Source organism: Carettochelys insculpta, chromosome 1 (assembly GCF_033958435.1).
Source record: "Carettochelys insculpta isolate YL-2023 chromosome 1, ASM3395843v1, whole genome shotgun sequence".
In the NCBI taxonomy this organism is placed as follows: domain Eukaryota; kingdom Metazoa; phylum Chordata; order Testudines; family Carettochelyidae; genus Carettochelys; species Carettochelys insculpta.
Window position 1 is genome coordinate 268,112,888 of NC_134137.1, and position 15,176 is coordinate 268,128,063.

Here is a 15,176-nt window from a genome sequence, read left to right on the forward strand (position 1 = left end):
GACAGTTACAGATTAGCTGAGCAAGTAGCTTTCTAAAGTGATGTACTTGCAAAAATAGATAAGCACCATCTAGAATAAAAACAACTATTTTCTACAGCAAGCTGGATAATTAGATACCCCATCCCCTAGAAAATTACCAGATTGTGTTTCTGCCCACTGACTGTCACCCGAGATACCAGGGTCTCCTCCTGAGAAGTAATCTTCTGGAAAAACTCATAAACATAGCACACAGTACAAACAAACCAAAATTGAAATGGGAGAGTTAGTATCCCCAAAGAGAACCACACAATCATATTGGACATGAGTAAGCTATGCAAAAGAAGGAATTACAAGAAGGGATCATTGTAAGCTCCTTTAAATTCAGACTCACTGTAGGTTTCTGCAGCTATTTTTGAAGATCTAAACATAGCCACATCCTCAGCCAGTGTAAATCAACATAATGCCACTGAAGTCAACATTGATACTGATGTACAATGGCAGAGGATCAAGCCCGCTATTCTTCACGGGGCATGTAATAAATTAGGTACAAAGTGCACAATACATTTTTAGAGTTGTATTTTCCCTTCAGTGTGTGCATTACCACTGTAGTGAGACTAGATTTCAAAGGGTACATCTTCACTACAGGGAAGATAGGCCCTTCCACGGTCGATCTTCCAGAAGTTCGACTTAGCGCACCTTGCCGGGATGCTCTAAATTGAACTTACAGGGTGCCTTAATTGGCACTGGTATTCCTGTCCACCGTTAGAAGTAAGAGAAATCAATGGGAGAGCATGCTTCCATCAACTTCTCCTAATGGAGATGGCGCAGAAGCCCAAATAAATGTATGTTGACTTCAGCTATGTAATCAACATAGTTGGAACTGTGTATCTTAATTTGACCTTGTGCTGTAGTGTATCCCAGCCCTGAGTAAGCAGTGTGTACACCAGAATGTTATACTCAAAAACCAAATAACGGAGGGCATGAAAGGTTCAGGAGACAGACAATGGAATGCTGCAGCTGTTGTTTCTTGATCAATGACTTCCACTTGCCCAAGATCAGTGGCACCAAGTGTTTTTGTGAAGAGCAGGGGATTTTGCACCTTCTAGCTTCTGCAGCACAGTGCCCATTCCAGGGTCGTAACTTTCAGATCTCTTGCAGAAGGCTGTCTGACAGCTCTGTGAAAATGTAACAAGTGCATGATCCAATGTCCACTGAGCTCAACCCACTGATTTTGATAGGCTTTGGGTAAGGCCTTACGTTATCATGTTTTGTGACAATGATTCTCAAACTGTGGGTCGAGACCCCAAAGTGGGTCATGACACTGTTTTAAGGGGTTGCCAGGGCTGACATTAGACTTGCTGGGGCCCAGGGCCAAAGCCTGAGTCCTAACACCTAAGGCCAAAGCCTGAATCCCATGGCCAAAACTGAATCTGCCCCAAGCCCCACCACTCAGGGCCAAAGGCAAAGCCCAAGGGCTTCAGTTGTGGGTGGCAGAGCACACATTGTGCCCCCTTACCCACCTACCCAGAGCAACGGGACTTAGATAGGCTCGGGGTTTAGTCTTCTCTCTCTTGGGTTCATGTAGTTAGTTTTGTTGTTTGAAGGGGGTCACGATGCACTCAAGTTTGAGAACCCTGGGTGTTGAGGAAATTGCTCACACCTCCAGAAAAACCCAGACAGGATCCCTGAGCTCACAGTTGTCCCCAAACCACTCTATAAAGAGGACAGTGCCGCTATCCAACCCTGCAGATTACTTTCAATGCACAGAGGAAGTTAGGCTGCGGTTCCATCTGGACAGACGTAACACTAGTGACCAGAGACCAAATAGTGAGCACTCCAATGCACCTTTCCCCAAGCCCTATCCCACAGCCATTTTCCAATCATGATTTCTAGAGGACCTGCCCTAGAACAAGGAGAAATGCATCTCAGGGGTTGTCAGGGCACTCTTCTTCAAGGGAAGGTGGCAGTCCAGGCACACTAATAGTTCTCTCTCCCACTCCCCTGACCACTCATTTAAAGATTTAGCTTATGGGACACAAGTATCACTGATAGCACTGGGCATTTCTTTGCACAGAAATGGACTAGTGTCAAGAGGCCCCAGGAAAGGGTGTTAAGAAATGATGTCTAGCCCCATTTGGCAAAGTCAGGATTTTGGATTAGTCCAGTTATTAAATACAGCCTATAAATCGACTCCACTAAACAAGCTACAACTGCAGGTCAGCAACAAACTGCAGCTTCAAGATGACTTTTCCCATGCCATCAAAGCAGACCAGTGAGCCTGTGCAAGTGCCAAAGAATAGCAAGAGATAAGTCTCATGGACAGTTGGTGTACTTCCAGCTTAATCTATGGACCTAATCACAGATAGACATGCTGCACAGATACGTACATCCTGCACATGACATTGCTGTACCAGCTACATGCAGTAAGTTCCATTTAACACTGAATAAAAATTATTTTTTAGAATAAAAGCTATTTTTAAAAACTGCTGCATTTAATTACTCTGTTCTGAAGTTATCCAGCTCCCATTCAAATTAAGGAAACTAGTCCCATATACACAATGGGAGCCAGACCTGGTTCTTGGCCCATGAGTTTTCAAATCATGCTGTTAGCAGCATGATTTCTGTCCATGCCACGCTTTGGAAATGTGCTCCTTAATGAAGTGGCTTGGTTGATTTTAAACTTTAATTTAGATCTTCTTTACGGAGCAGCCCTAAGTTTTATGACAAGTGACTGCTGTGCTGCATGATATTGTTTCAGGTGCGACTGTTTTTATGTTCCTTTTGTCACAGATGGGTCATGGGTGGCAAAGGAGGAGAAGGAGGAGGCAAAGGAGGAGAAGATGAAAGCAGGTGTGATTTCACAAAGTATAAATGGCAGAAGCACAAAACGATCTCAAAGCTCACTAGCTTGTCCAGCAGGCAGAGGACAGAACAATTTAATAGCCTCAGGACAGACACAGGTCCATTGTAATACATGGTATTTTTCTAGTCTTTTCTTTTACTAAATCACAGTTAAAGGATAAAATAACGAGAAAAAAAGAACCTTGTACAGCTGCATTTACCACAGTGGCTGAATGAGTTGGCTCAGGAGAACTCTGCATGTTCAAGTCATTTCTTTTCTGTTTTTTCCTGACACTGATTCTGCTTCTGGCTTCCTGTAATACATAATTGATATGGAGATTAAAATAGGAGTAGAGATAAAAAAAAAAGTCAAAGTACTTGAACTCTATTATTCTTCCTTGCCTGGACCAATCATTAATGTTACAGTAAAGCAAACTTGGTTATACTCAGCAAATACAATCTGTGTTTAAAGCCAGAAAGAAAAATCTCAGATTCCTCAAGCTCACCTTCTTGATGATCAGCTACTACAGCACCCTCAAATAACCAGTTGAACTTCCGAACACAGATATCATTTGCACATTTGAGAGAGTTGGGTTCAAATGGTGCCCATCCTTCCAGCGGACTGAAGTGTTTTCAGATGAGACCCACATGTACACACACATACTTCAAAAATAAAATAAAAACAAGCCTCCATTGAAGCACTGTAAACTCTCTTAGCAGCACAGGAATGTAAAACTTATGGACCAGAGAGTGAAAAGCTATTGATGTAAGACCCTAGAGACTCAGCCTCATGGTACAGCCCTTTTAACCCTGTCAGATGTTGAAGACAGTTATGGTGTCACACTTTCAGGGCTAACTGCATCTCTGACCCCTTTCCGATATGGATGCAGCTGAAGAAGACCTCATGCAGCTACTGTGCTGGAGTAGAATCCCACAGGTTCCCCACTCTGAGTCCAGGTGTTAGTTTTCAGTACCCTGTGTATCAATACATACTCCCCAGTGGTCCTACCACACACCTCCCTTTAGGAGCTAGCGACTATTGGTGAATTTGAATACAATGATTCAATACCACCTTCTTAAAACAAGGCATTGTTTAATCTTAAAAACAGAAACAAAGCCCAGCGTAAGCCAAAGGAGATTTTAAAACAACAAAAAAGTCTACCTACATGTTTAACTTAGAGTCTTAAGGCAAACCTATCTTACTTCAGATGCCTAAATTCTAGAAATCTGGGTCTCTGTCTCAAAAAAACCCTCCCTCTCCCTTTGTTCTCTGGTTTTTGGGCTTGGTTTTGTCCACTAGGTCCAGATTGAATAGTAATAGAGAGATAAATGTGTTAGTCTGTAGTCTATCAAAACAAAAAAGCAGTCCAGTAGCACTTTAAAGACTAGCAAAATAATTTATTAGGTGGTGAGCTTTCATGGGACAGACCATAGCCATACCAGAACAGACTGTTTCTGTTATGGCTATGGTCTGAAAAAGTGGGTCTGTCCCATGAAACCTCACCACCTAATAAACTATTTTGCTAGTCTTTAAAGTGCTGCTGGACTGCTTTTTTTTGTTTTGAGAGGTCCAAATTGGTGAGCTCTGCTAGAAGGCATGCCAAAGCATCAAAGTGAGCCGATGCAAGAGCCAAACAGATGACAGAAGCCATCTCCTTCTTAAGCAACCTGTTAATGTATTACTTGAATATAACAACTAGCACAATAACCTGGCCAAGATGCAGTATTCAAGAATCAATTCAGGCACTGCAGAATACATGACAATGTCATATTTAAGACTTGGGTAAAAGCAAAGGACTTTTCTACAAACAGGTGAAACTCATGTACCTTGAGCCCAAGAGAAGAAGCGTCAGAAAAGTAGCTGAGGTAGAATTATAGAACCAGGAGTCCAAGACAATGTTGAGAATGTCCACAGAACTACCATGCTGCTGCTGCTGCTGCTATTTAAAGTTGTAATAGCCTTCAGAGGGCAAAAAATCTTGCACTGCTGTTAATACACATTATCCAAATGCAGTAATTAAATGACACCACAACACCAAAGGCCTCAGTGAAGAAACACAAGGATTCTCAAAACAGGATCTCAGCAAGGCTCACCATTGGCTTGAACCAGACCCACCAGAATTCACACACCTCACCACAATTCCCAATCTTTAGCATCAGGCCCAGTGAGAGAGTGACATTTGGAATATCAGTGGTTGCCTGGCAGAAGCAATCTGTCCTTTGAATTATCAGGTGACCACACAGATGGCTCTTGTCTTTGACACAAGAAGCCAACTAGAGAAGCACCAGAGAGTGTCCTAGAGTCTGAAAGCCCACACTACTTTCAAAAACACCTGTTGCTCATTCATGTGTCTGCTGGGCTGTGCAAGGGAACATAGGTGCCCTCCCCAAAATATCTGTTCTTTCTACAACTGTTTGGAAGGTGGACAACACACTCTGGGGTGGGGGAGCAGCTCGCTTGTTCATGGGCAACCCATCTGAAAAGGGAAATTCTATTCTGTTAATTTAACAGCTGGGAGTGGTACACAGGAGTAAGGGAAAGTACATTTAATTTATGTGATTTAATTTTTCTGAATGAGGCAATGACTGAAGTGTCCCAAAGAAAGAATCAATACTGGGTGCCAGTCTACTCCTGATGAAAGTCTTGGTTCAACAAAGCAGTTAAGCACGTGCTTAATCCTCACTACATGCTCAAGAGTTTTGGGGACAGACTTAAACAAAGGTTTAACGTTAACCACATGTTTAAAATCTGGCATGTGCTTTGTTGAATCAGGGCCCATGGCAGGAGGAGTTGCCCCAGGTTTGCCTCAGCTAGGAGTCACTAACCATCAGAGATTTATAGTAGATGAAATTAAATGGTTTCCCTCTTTGTGAGGGAGCCCCACTGTTTGCTGATTTCTGCATATGCGTACAGCAAAAATTTCAGTAAAGTTAAAACAGGCTGTAGCTCAGCATTGATTAAACAGCAGGATTCTTTAAGAATTACTCACCTCCCACACACCAACACTAAATTCAGGTAATTAATATTCATAGGCACAGAAGGAATTAGTATTGACTACACTGTTATTCTTCAGTGCTCCTAAACCTCCTGTGAGGAAAAAAAATGGAATTAGCCCAGCCAAGAGCCCAAGGAGTTTAACAACCAATCATAAGAACACCACAGTCTGTCAAAGAAACCCACCCACTGAATGGGTTTGGTCATTGCATTGTGGAGTATTCAGACCAGCAAAAGATAAAGGAAGAGAAAGAAATAATCAGAAAGAGTCAATGCAAAGAGATCAAAGAAAAATGCATGCAGAATACAGGCAGTTATGTGCCATTTTGTTTGTTTTGTATCACTTGTATTCTATCTACCTATGTCCTTATATAACCCTCATTATTGAGTGCCTCAGACAGTGAACATATTCCCTCAACATTGCTTTGAGGTAGTGCAGGATCATGCCTGTTTTGCGGACTGAAAACTGAGGCTCAGGGAATCCAAATTACTTCCTCAAGATCACAGAAGAAATCTGTGGCAGAGCTAGAAATAGACAATAGGTTTCTTGAATATCAGCCTGAATGCAATACAGAGCCATCCTTCTTTGGACTTCCTTTTCCACCTGAAGAGTATTTCAACTGGATGATGACTAGTTGATGAAAAAGTCAGATCTAGTAAGTCTTGCATAACAATCCTCAGTAAACATCGAGTACGAGAGGATGAAAACTGTCTGGTGGTTTATACACTGATCATGGCTGATATGAGGGAAGGTGAAGGGCCTTTAATGTTTTTCTGTTTTCCCCTCATTTTTTTAGAGTAGTGTTCTGAAAATTTGTTAGGCAAGAAGAATTCACAAACATAAATGTGCTTATGACAGGAGGAGCTTTTCATTTGAGGAAGGCTGTGGGAAGAGGTACTTTCCCTATCCTCTGCTTGACCACACCTTCTCCTATCAGTGCAGACCTTCTCAAGACAAAGAGAATTCCATGTTCAACACCACTCCTACTGTGCAATATTCATCCTGTCTGGCTGGAGCCATGTTACTCTTGTCCATATCCATAGAGATAATGTGGAAACAGCATCCATTCATTAGGCCACACCTCTACCCCCATCATTCCTCTCCCAGCCCACCCCCATTCTTCTTCCCCGGTGGTAGCTGGACCCACACAGCTCTGTCAGCTTAATTTTTGGGAGGCAGGAGGAGTGAGCCTAGCTACTAACCCACCAAAGGACTTTTCAGCATGGACTAGGGATAGCCTAACACCTGCCAGGTATTCTCTGGGCGCAGCTCTGCTCAGCTTGTTCCAAAGCTCTGCTGAGGAATCCAGAGGAGGTATCAGCAGGAACCACCATAAACTGACTACTGTTCTGAGCTGGACACAGAATGAGGCCAAAAGGTAACTTCTTATATCTTCCTATTAAAGTTATTGCTTAAATATGACACATGAACAGTTCTGCTGCCAGGGTCTCAGACGCTCCCACCTGCAATCAGAAGCCTGAAACTCAGTTGCAAGGTCAAGAGGTGTTGCTTAGCCGAGGAATGGCTGTGATACTGGAATGACTCAGGGAACTGTCCATGGACGGTTTGCTTCCCTCATGCCACCCCCTACCCAAAAAACACACTGAAAAACCACCCTTGGCCATAGCCTGTTTTCCACTTTTCCTCTCCTTTGTTAGTTTGGGCTAGACCATGCCACTAGTGTTCCCTGTAAACTGAGCAGCTGGGCAGGCGCCCATGAGCGTTTCAGGTGCCATCCAGCTTATTAACAGAGCCCCCACAGTCACTCACAGCTGGCAGCATGTGTTTCTACTGATGGTGCACATCTGTACATGCTTTGGTGCACATAACAAAATTTATTCCACCCATGGATGGAAAAAATTAGAGGGAACACTGTATGCAATCCTTTCTGATGCTGCTGATTGCTTATGCACTCAGTATTTGTGTTGTTTCCTGCGGGTGGCAGGGAGTAGCTGTGTGAGTCAGCCCTTGCTACTGACAGTAAGGCTTGCACACTCAGTCCTTGATTTGTTATTGGCTCTAGGTTTCAGGACTGGAGCAGCAGGAGATCTTGTAGATGATGATTAAAGTGCATCTAGTTGCCTAGGTCTGCCTCTAAACTGTGCTTTCAGAACTGGCTTTATTTTATATTTGCCAGCAATTTGTACTAGCTATATGGAGCTCACCCCTCCCCACCTGTAAACCTATGCGACACATTAGCTCACATTTATTTCCTTGCAGTTGCACACTCAGTAGAGGTCATTCTAAAAATGACTGCCATCAGATATTGTCAGAGAGAGAATGGATTGAAGAGTTAATGGTGAGAGTCATTATCTCTTATCCTCTTGCCATGAATCAGTGCACTGCTGCTTGTTTATTGACTTACAGGTTATCAGCAAACTGCTGCCATTGTGTCCAGGAATGTTCTGGGAAAAAAGCCCAGCAACTTTAAGTGCCATTATTAGAACTGAACAGCCTGGCTTCCTATGGATTAGACAGTGGTGCTCAACCAGGGGGACGTGTATCCCTTGGGATAAGGCAGAACTCTTCCAGAGGGTACATGAACTCAGTGTTTCTCAAACTTTTTTTATAAATAAAAATTGGACTTATTTTATGTTAATGTAAGTGTTTTATTTATACTTTTTGCAAAATCAAAAGTACGATGGCAAGTTTATTGCATGTAAGCAATTTCTACTACCAACCGTTTATAATTAAGTTGTTTAAACAAATGTGATACAAAGGTAGAAAATAAAGGTTGTGTCTGAAAATGTTTAAAAAATTATTATTATTTTTAAAAGGGGAACTTAATAAAAAAGAATGAGAAATACTGGATTAGACATACATCAAAGTCTGCCCTTTGCAAGGGGCCTAATCAGTAGTTCAGTGAAATCAACTGACGTCAATAAGCCTTGTATCGGGCTCTGGAGCAGGTACCTAAGAGTAAGGCAGTGTTTCCCAAATGGTGTTCCATGGAACCCTCGCGTCCCGTGAAGTGAAAATAAGGGGTCTTTGAGAAAATTCCTGTGCAGCTCCCTGCCCTGCCACTACTGAAATAGTAGAACTAAATTTAATTGCTTTAATGCCCAGCAAAGTACAGGAGGGATCTTGCCATTAAATTAACTTAATTTTAATTCCATTATTTCAGTGGCAGCAGGGCAGGGAGCTGCATAGAGCCCCTCACTTACCCTGCTGCCTGAGCAGCCTCAACCCTCTGGTGGGTGTGGCTCAGCTCACCTCCGCCAGTGGAACACCTCCACACCAGCCTTCCTTCCGCAGGGCACACATGGCTGCCCAGCATAGGCTCACCGGCCAGCACCACAGATGGGTTAGTCCCAGGGGCCAGTTTGGGGCTGAGGCCAGTTAATCCTGGGAATGTGGGGGTAGGTCTGGGGCTGAGAGGGGTTAAGACTGGGGATGGGGAGGGCAGGTTGAGGCTGAGAGGAGTTAAGCCTGGAGATGGTGGTGTGGGTTTGAGGCTTGGAGGGGTTAAGCCTGAGGATGGGGGGTAGGTTGGGGCTGAAAGGGGGTTAAGATTGGGGATGGGGAAGGCGGGTTTGAAAGATGGGGGAGTCAAGCTTGGGGTTTTGGGGGTGGATGTGGGGACTGAGGGCTGAGGCAGGTAAAGCCTGGAGCTGAGGGATGGGTTTGGGGACCTAGGGGAGTAGAGTCTGGGAATGGGTTTTAAAAGGTTCTGTGGTCAAATAAAACTGGGAAACACTAGAGTAAAGAATGGAGACAATTCAAGAAGAGTAAGCAGGGGCGAGAGTGACTTAACATTTCTTACAGGTAGTGTCCTATCAACTCCCCCTGCCCCAGAGCGGGGTGGGGCATATGCCAGAAGTAGGGGGGTAAGGGGTTGTGATACAAGAGAACCTGTAAGAAATTTAAGACTGGAGCGGGGGAGACTCAGGACAGAAGGTTGCAGTGGGGGGTGCAGAGTCAGGTTGGGGGTTGAGGTAGGTGTGAATGGGTCAGGGCAGGGGGGCTGAAGGACTAGGGGATGTGGTGCAGGAGTCAGGAGAGGGGTTGGGGTATGTGTGTAGGGGGGATTGCAGGTGGGAGAATCAGGGCTGGAGCAGTCCCCATTGGTGATCCTGCCCTGTGTTGCTCCTGTTCCCAGCTGAACAGGAGCTGTGGGACCAGTGCTCCTAGGCACGGGAAGGGAGCTAAGGGTCTGTGAGGTCCTGAAACACACCTGGGATCCTGGCTAAATGCCTCAGGTCCTAACTGCCAGCCCTGGGTGTTGGGGGTCTCCTGACAGTCCTGTGTGCTGGGGTCCTGGCTGCTGGCCCTGCACCCTTGGGCCACTCCTGCCAGCCCTAGGCAGTGGGGAAGAGAAAGGACAGAATTAAGGTCCTTTCCCCAGCTGGCCACATTCGTCCCACTGTGCCACACCTGGGTGCAATGGCTTACTTTGCCTTTGGAAGTAAGATGAAAGTGCAGTTCTCCACAGCAAATCAGCCACATTTTTCAAAGCAGGGGAGCCTAAAGTTAGGCTCCTAAATCCATATTTACATTCCAAAATAAAAGTTGCCTGATTCTCTGGTGGCTGTAAGCCACAGAGCATGGAATATTTATCTATGATGATAACACTAAAGAATATGCAGTAGGGATCAGCCCTGCACTGGCAGAGGCATGGGCCTTGCTTGGTCTCCTTCAGCAGAGTTCTTTGAAAAGCAAACAGAGTGCCTGTAAATGCCGTAGCTGCAGCATGCTCCACTGCCAGGAAGAGACAAGAGAGAGGGTATTCCAGAAAGCCCCTCCTGTTGCTCTACATCAGTCCTGGCCCTATGCCACCAATCAGCAGCGCTGTTGTGAAAGACTGGCCTTGCCCTTCCAAACTCTCATTGGCTAGGAGATGGGCAGCTTGGAAAAGATGCCTTCACCATTCCTGCCCATCCCTCGTTCCTGCTGACAGCTGTCTTCCCATTGGCGTAGGAGGCATGATATGAGACAGACAATGAAAGCTACAAGGGAAGTCATGTGCTGCCGCTGCAGGGATGTAGCCAGCCAAACAGAGCCTGAGCTCAGAGCTCTGGAGGAGGCCCAGGTAGGATGGTCACTAGGAGCTTGCACTATACCTCAGACTGAGCCATGGCCCAAAGGGCAGGAGGTACACGAACTTGGGACTTAGAAACCAAACCTGAGTGGACAATGGAGACTGTAATTGATGGCAGTACAGCATCTTGGATTTGTCCTAATCCCATGGATTGCTCCCTGCAGTGACACAGGGGCGCTGTACATGCTAGTAAGGGCAGTGTGACAGATCTGTGCCTCAGGTAAATTCTTCTTCTCAAAAGATGGGAAGAGTTTCAAACAGTCCACCACAGCTTCCAATTAAGAACCGGAATTGGACTGAAAGTCTCATCCCATTCACCTCAGCTGGAAGGGCAGTACCTGGGAAATAGAAACAATTTGCATGGCAATTTTCTAGTGGCAAAACCAATAGCTTGCTCATGATGATGGCAGAAGGAAGACATACTTTACCTGCACTATGACTTTGTGTCTCTTCACATTCAGTCATGGCTGCAGGTTGCTTAGAACACAGGCATACAAACTAAAGGCGGCTTTGAATTCCTGGGGGAAATAAGCAGAAAATGGGATGGTATCAAAGAGAATGCTCACTACACAGCATTATTCTAATGGATAAACTAGTAAAACTGTCTCAGAGGGTTAGCCACGTTAGGCAGATATATATGTAAGAAATTATTGCAAAGGAAAGAAGCTACTATCGAGTCAGAATCATTATGGCCATTCAGTGTAGCTAATGGAGAGATGTGAATATTCATCTAAGTTGCCTCAATAGAGTGTTAACCAATTAAGATCCTTACTGAGTGTTAGTCGGTGGCCGGGTAATGTGCAGTGAGGTACTCCCCTGGGTCCTAAGCAACCCAGTTTTTTACTGTTAGAGCAGGCAGCTCCTAGCACTCTCACCCACGGCCAGGCTGTAGTAACCAAAGGGTTAAAGTTCTTTTTGTTGTGCCGGCGGTGTTGCAGTGACAAAAGGGTTAACAGGGTCAGGCTCAGAGCTTAACTAGTTACAAGTTTATTTAAGCTACAGTTATAAGCGTGCGGTTACAAAAGGCTATTGTCTACTTCTTATATGCTAGCAAAGTACAGGTGTTAACAAGTTACGTTACAATCCAATACAAAGATATCTGTTACCATCTAACACAATGATATCTTGACACAACGACATCTAGTTACAGAGCTCTAATTCTTTAGCTGTGCACAAAAAAGTTGGAGACCTAGCATGGGTGTATCTTACCCTCTCTGCGTCTCTCGATACCAGCATAGCCAAGCCGGATCGGTCACTCAATTCCGCGGAAAGACGAATACGAGGTTGGGCATCCCCAGTTGTGGACCTCGGGAGGCAATCACCTGACCCGACCAGCAGGTAGCTGGTGGAATGCACTCAAAGTTAGAGTTCTGCTGGGCCCATCTTTTATACCCCTCTGGGTTACGTATTCTCTTTCTTATCTATGGTGCCAGATCATACTGGTCTGTCTTTGTGACGCCAGTTTGTTACAAGGGCATTTCTTACTTAATTTGCACTTGTAAGACAGAAGATAAGCAATTTGAGAGTACAGGACATTCTTTTGTGTGGGCGGGGCATTTCCACTTCTGGGATGGTTGTGTGTGTGTGCATCATATCGATCAATGCCAGCTGGGGTGATTTCTTGAGGGTCCCCCCCCCCGCCCCTTGTTGACAGTTTGGCCTGTTAGCCTTTTATCTGTACTTTCTGCTTCTCAGGGTCACGATAAGCTAGGACATCTGGGCCTCAATGAGGGCATCAAAGACTGTGCTGTCAGCAGCCGTTTCCGTGCCCTGTGTGCTCCTCAGTAGGGGGGCAGCGAGCAAGCTGGCTTGTAAGGGGGAGACTTTGTCTGGCTACACTGAGGCCTAATTATGCAGATCTGTGAGACGCTGATGGTGTGGCTAAGTCCTTGTATTTATACAAGTGACACCATCACTGGACATAGCCACATCAGCCACACCATCATGGACTCATATACCTGCACCTCCTCTAATGTGATATATGTCATCAAGTGGCAGCAGTGCACCTCTACCATGTACATTGGACAAACTGGACAGTCCCTACATTGAAAGATGAATGGACACAAGTCAGACATCAGGAATCTGAATACACATAAACCTGTAGGTGAGCACTTTAACCTCCCTGGACATTCAGCAAAGGATTTAAAAGAAGCCATCCTTTCACCCAAAAAAACCCAAACATACAAAAAAAACACTTCAAAACTTGATTGTGAAGGGAAACAGCTGAAATGGAGCTCATCTGCAATTTTGAACCTATTCCATTAGACCTCAGTAAGGATCTAAATTGGGTAACACTCTAGAGAGGCTTCTTCCCTGCGATGGACATTCATCTCTCCTCATCAGCTACATTGAATGGCCACAATCACCCTGACAGAGCACCCTAAGTTACAATGGATTGTAATGCTCCTTTTCCAGTAATTTTTGTGTGTGTGTGCGCACACACACACACACACGTGCGTGCGCGCACACACCTGCCTTTGTATTTCCATTCCAGTTCATCTGACGAAGTGGATTTTACCCATGAAGCCATATACCCCAATAAATCTATTAGGGTGCATCTACACTTGCATTCCTCTTTTGAAAGAGGCATGCAAATGAGGGAAATTGAAAATGCAAATGAGGTGCAGATTTACATATCTGACATCTTATTTGTATATTCTTCTTTTGAAAGAGCTTCTTTTGAACTAAGAAAACCAGTGTAGACGCTGCTCTTTCAAAAGTAAACCCCATCTTCCAAAAAAACCCTTCTTCCCTTTTTTTATGTCTACACTGCTTTCCTTCTTTGGAAAGAAGCTCTTCCAAAAGAAGAATATGCAAATGAGATGCCAGATTGGTAAATCTGAATCTCATTTGCATTTTATTTCCCTCATTTGCATGTCTATTTCAAAAGAGGAATGCAAGTGTAGACACATCCTTAGTCTCTTAGGTGCTACGGGGCTCACTGCTTCTCAGCAAAATTGTATTTCTCTCTCTCTCTGGTCTGTTTGTGTGTAAACTATCACCTGGAAGTATCAGATATAAGGATATTGCCACAGAAAAAGCTGTTCCTTAAGAAACTACCCATCCCAATCGGTATCCACATAGGACTGACTGACTATAAGGTGTAGTCCCCAAGTAGAATGCATTGCTCCAGTCCCTTCTCAAGGAGAGTGGTGGCACAGGCATAAACCACTGAGATGAGATCCACTGAATGAAGACTATGGATTAAGCTGTCTGCCACTAGGTCGACTTACAAGAACTTTGAAGATATTTGATGAAAGCAAGAAATTCTCTCAGTGCTTCCCCATGCAGCCATAACAAAAGTGACTTCACAAAGTCAAACCTGGAATTTGCCTTAGTCATTCTACAAATCTTCCCACTGTCTTTATCCCAAGAACGTCTGTGGGGGCAAACCTGAAGAACAACCAAACAGAAGCTATGGGATCGACAGCTGTGAAGAAGAGAGTGTTATGCTTAATATGGCCATTGACAGTGTGGGCTGCTCGTTGCACAGTAACTTTCAATCCAATGTCAAAGGCAGACCCATGACACAGGCCTTTGCCTCAGCAGGAAAGTGCACTCCAATATCAAAAGGCACCAGGCAGTGGCTAAGGTCCAGTCACCACGCACGCTGTATCAATAGGGAAGGGAGAGCTCAGTGGTTTGAGCATTGGCCTGTTAAACCCGTGGTTGTGCACTCAGTCCTGGAGGAGGCTGCTTAGGACACTGGGGCAAACAGATAAAAAAAAATCTGTCAGGGATGGTGTTTGGGCCTGCTAAGCAGGCAGAGGGCTGGACTTGATGACCTTTCAAGTTACTTTCCAGCTCTACGAGATGTGTATCTCCATATGAAGTGCCATCACACAAACAAGGGCTTCTGTTTGGCCAGCTGTGAAGTCAGCATGTTTCTCTAGCATTCAGGGGGCAGACATTCTTTTTATTGCTAGCTTTCCAAGCCTGTAACCAGATTCATATAATTGATGTCACTCCCTCATTCTCATATTCCTTCCTCTTGGTAGACCCAGAGAGAGTCCTCTAGACACATTAGTTGAGGCAGAGGCCCTGCTGGAACACACAGCCAATCCGCTCTCTTGATTCATCCTGAAGCATCTTTTAAATCCCTGTAGTTAAGAACAGTCAGACTTCAGCAGAGCTACATATAGCTTAGTCTGAAAGAAACCAGAGAGGTTGATAGAGGAGGAATTCCTTCCAGCTCCTTCTCTCTTTTGTCAGGCAGATGGTTTTATAGGGTGAAAACACCTTGATCATTTAAAAAACAAATTACACAAAACATGAGAGAGACTGTGGCAAGATATTTTAATAGCACCATTATTGAGAGGAAG

General features: G+C 44.6%; 1 long non-coding RNA gene across 1 annotated transcript; it reads right to left on the minus strand.

The window, feature by feature from the left end:
- Positions 1 to 3,041: 3,041 nt before the first annotated feature.
- On the minus strand, positions 3,042 to 12,197 carry LOC142019700 (uncharacterized). The gene is made up of 3 exons (XR_012647167.1): positions 12,064 to 12,197; positions 11,283 to 11,372; positions 3,042 to 3,134 (listed from the first exon to the last, which is right to left on the minus strand). It is a non-coding gene; the product is annotated as an uncharacterized LOC142019700 (long non-coding RNA).
- Positions 12,198 to 15,176: the final 2,979 nt, after the last annotated feature.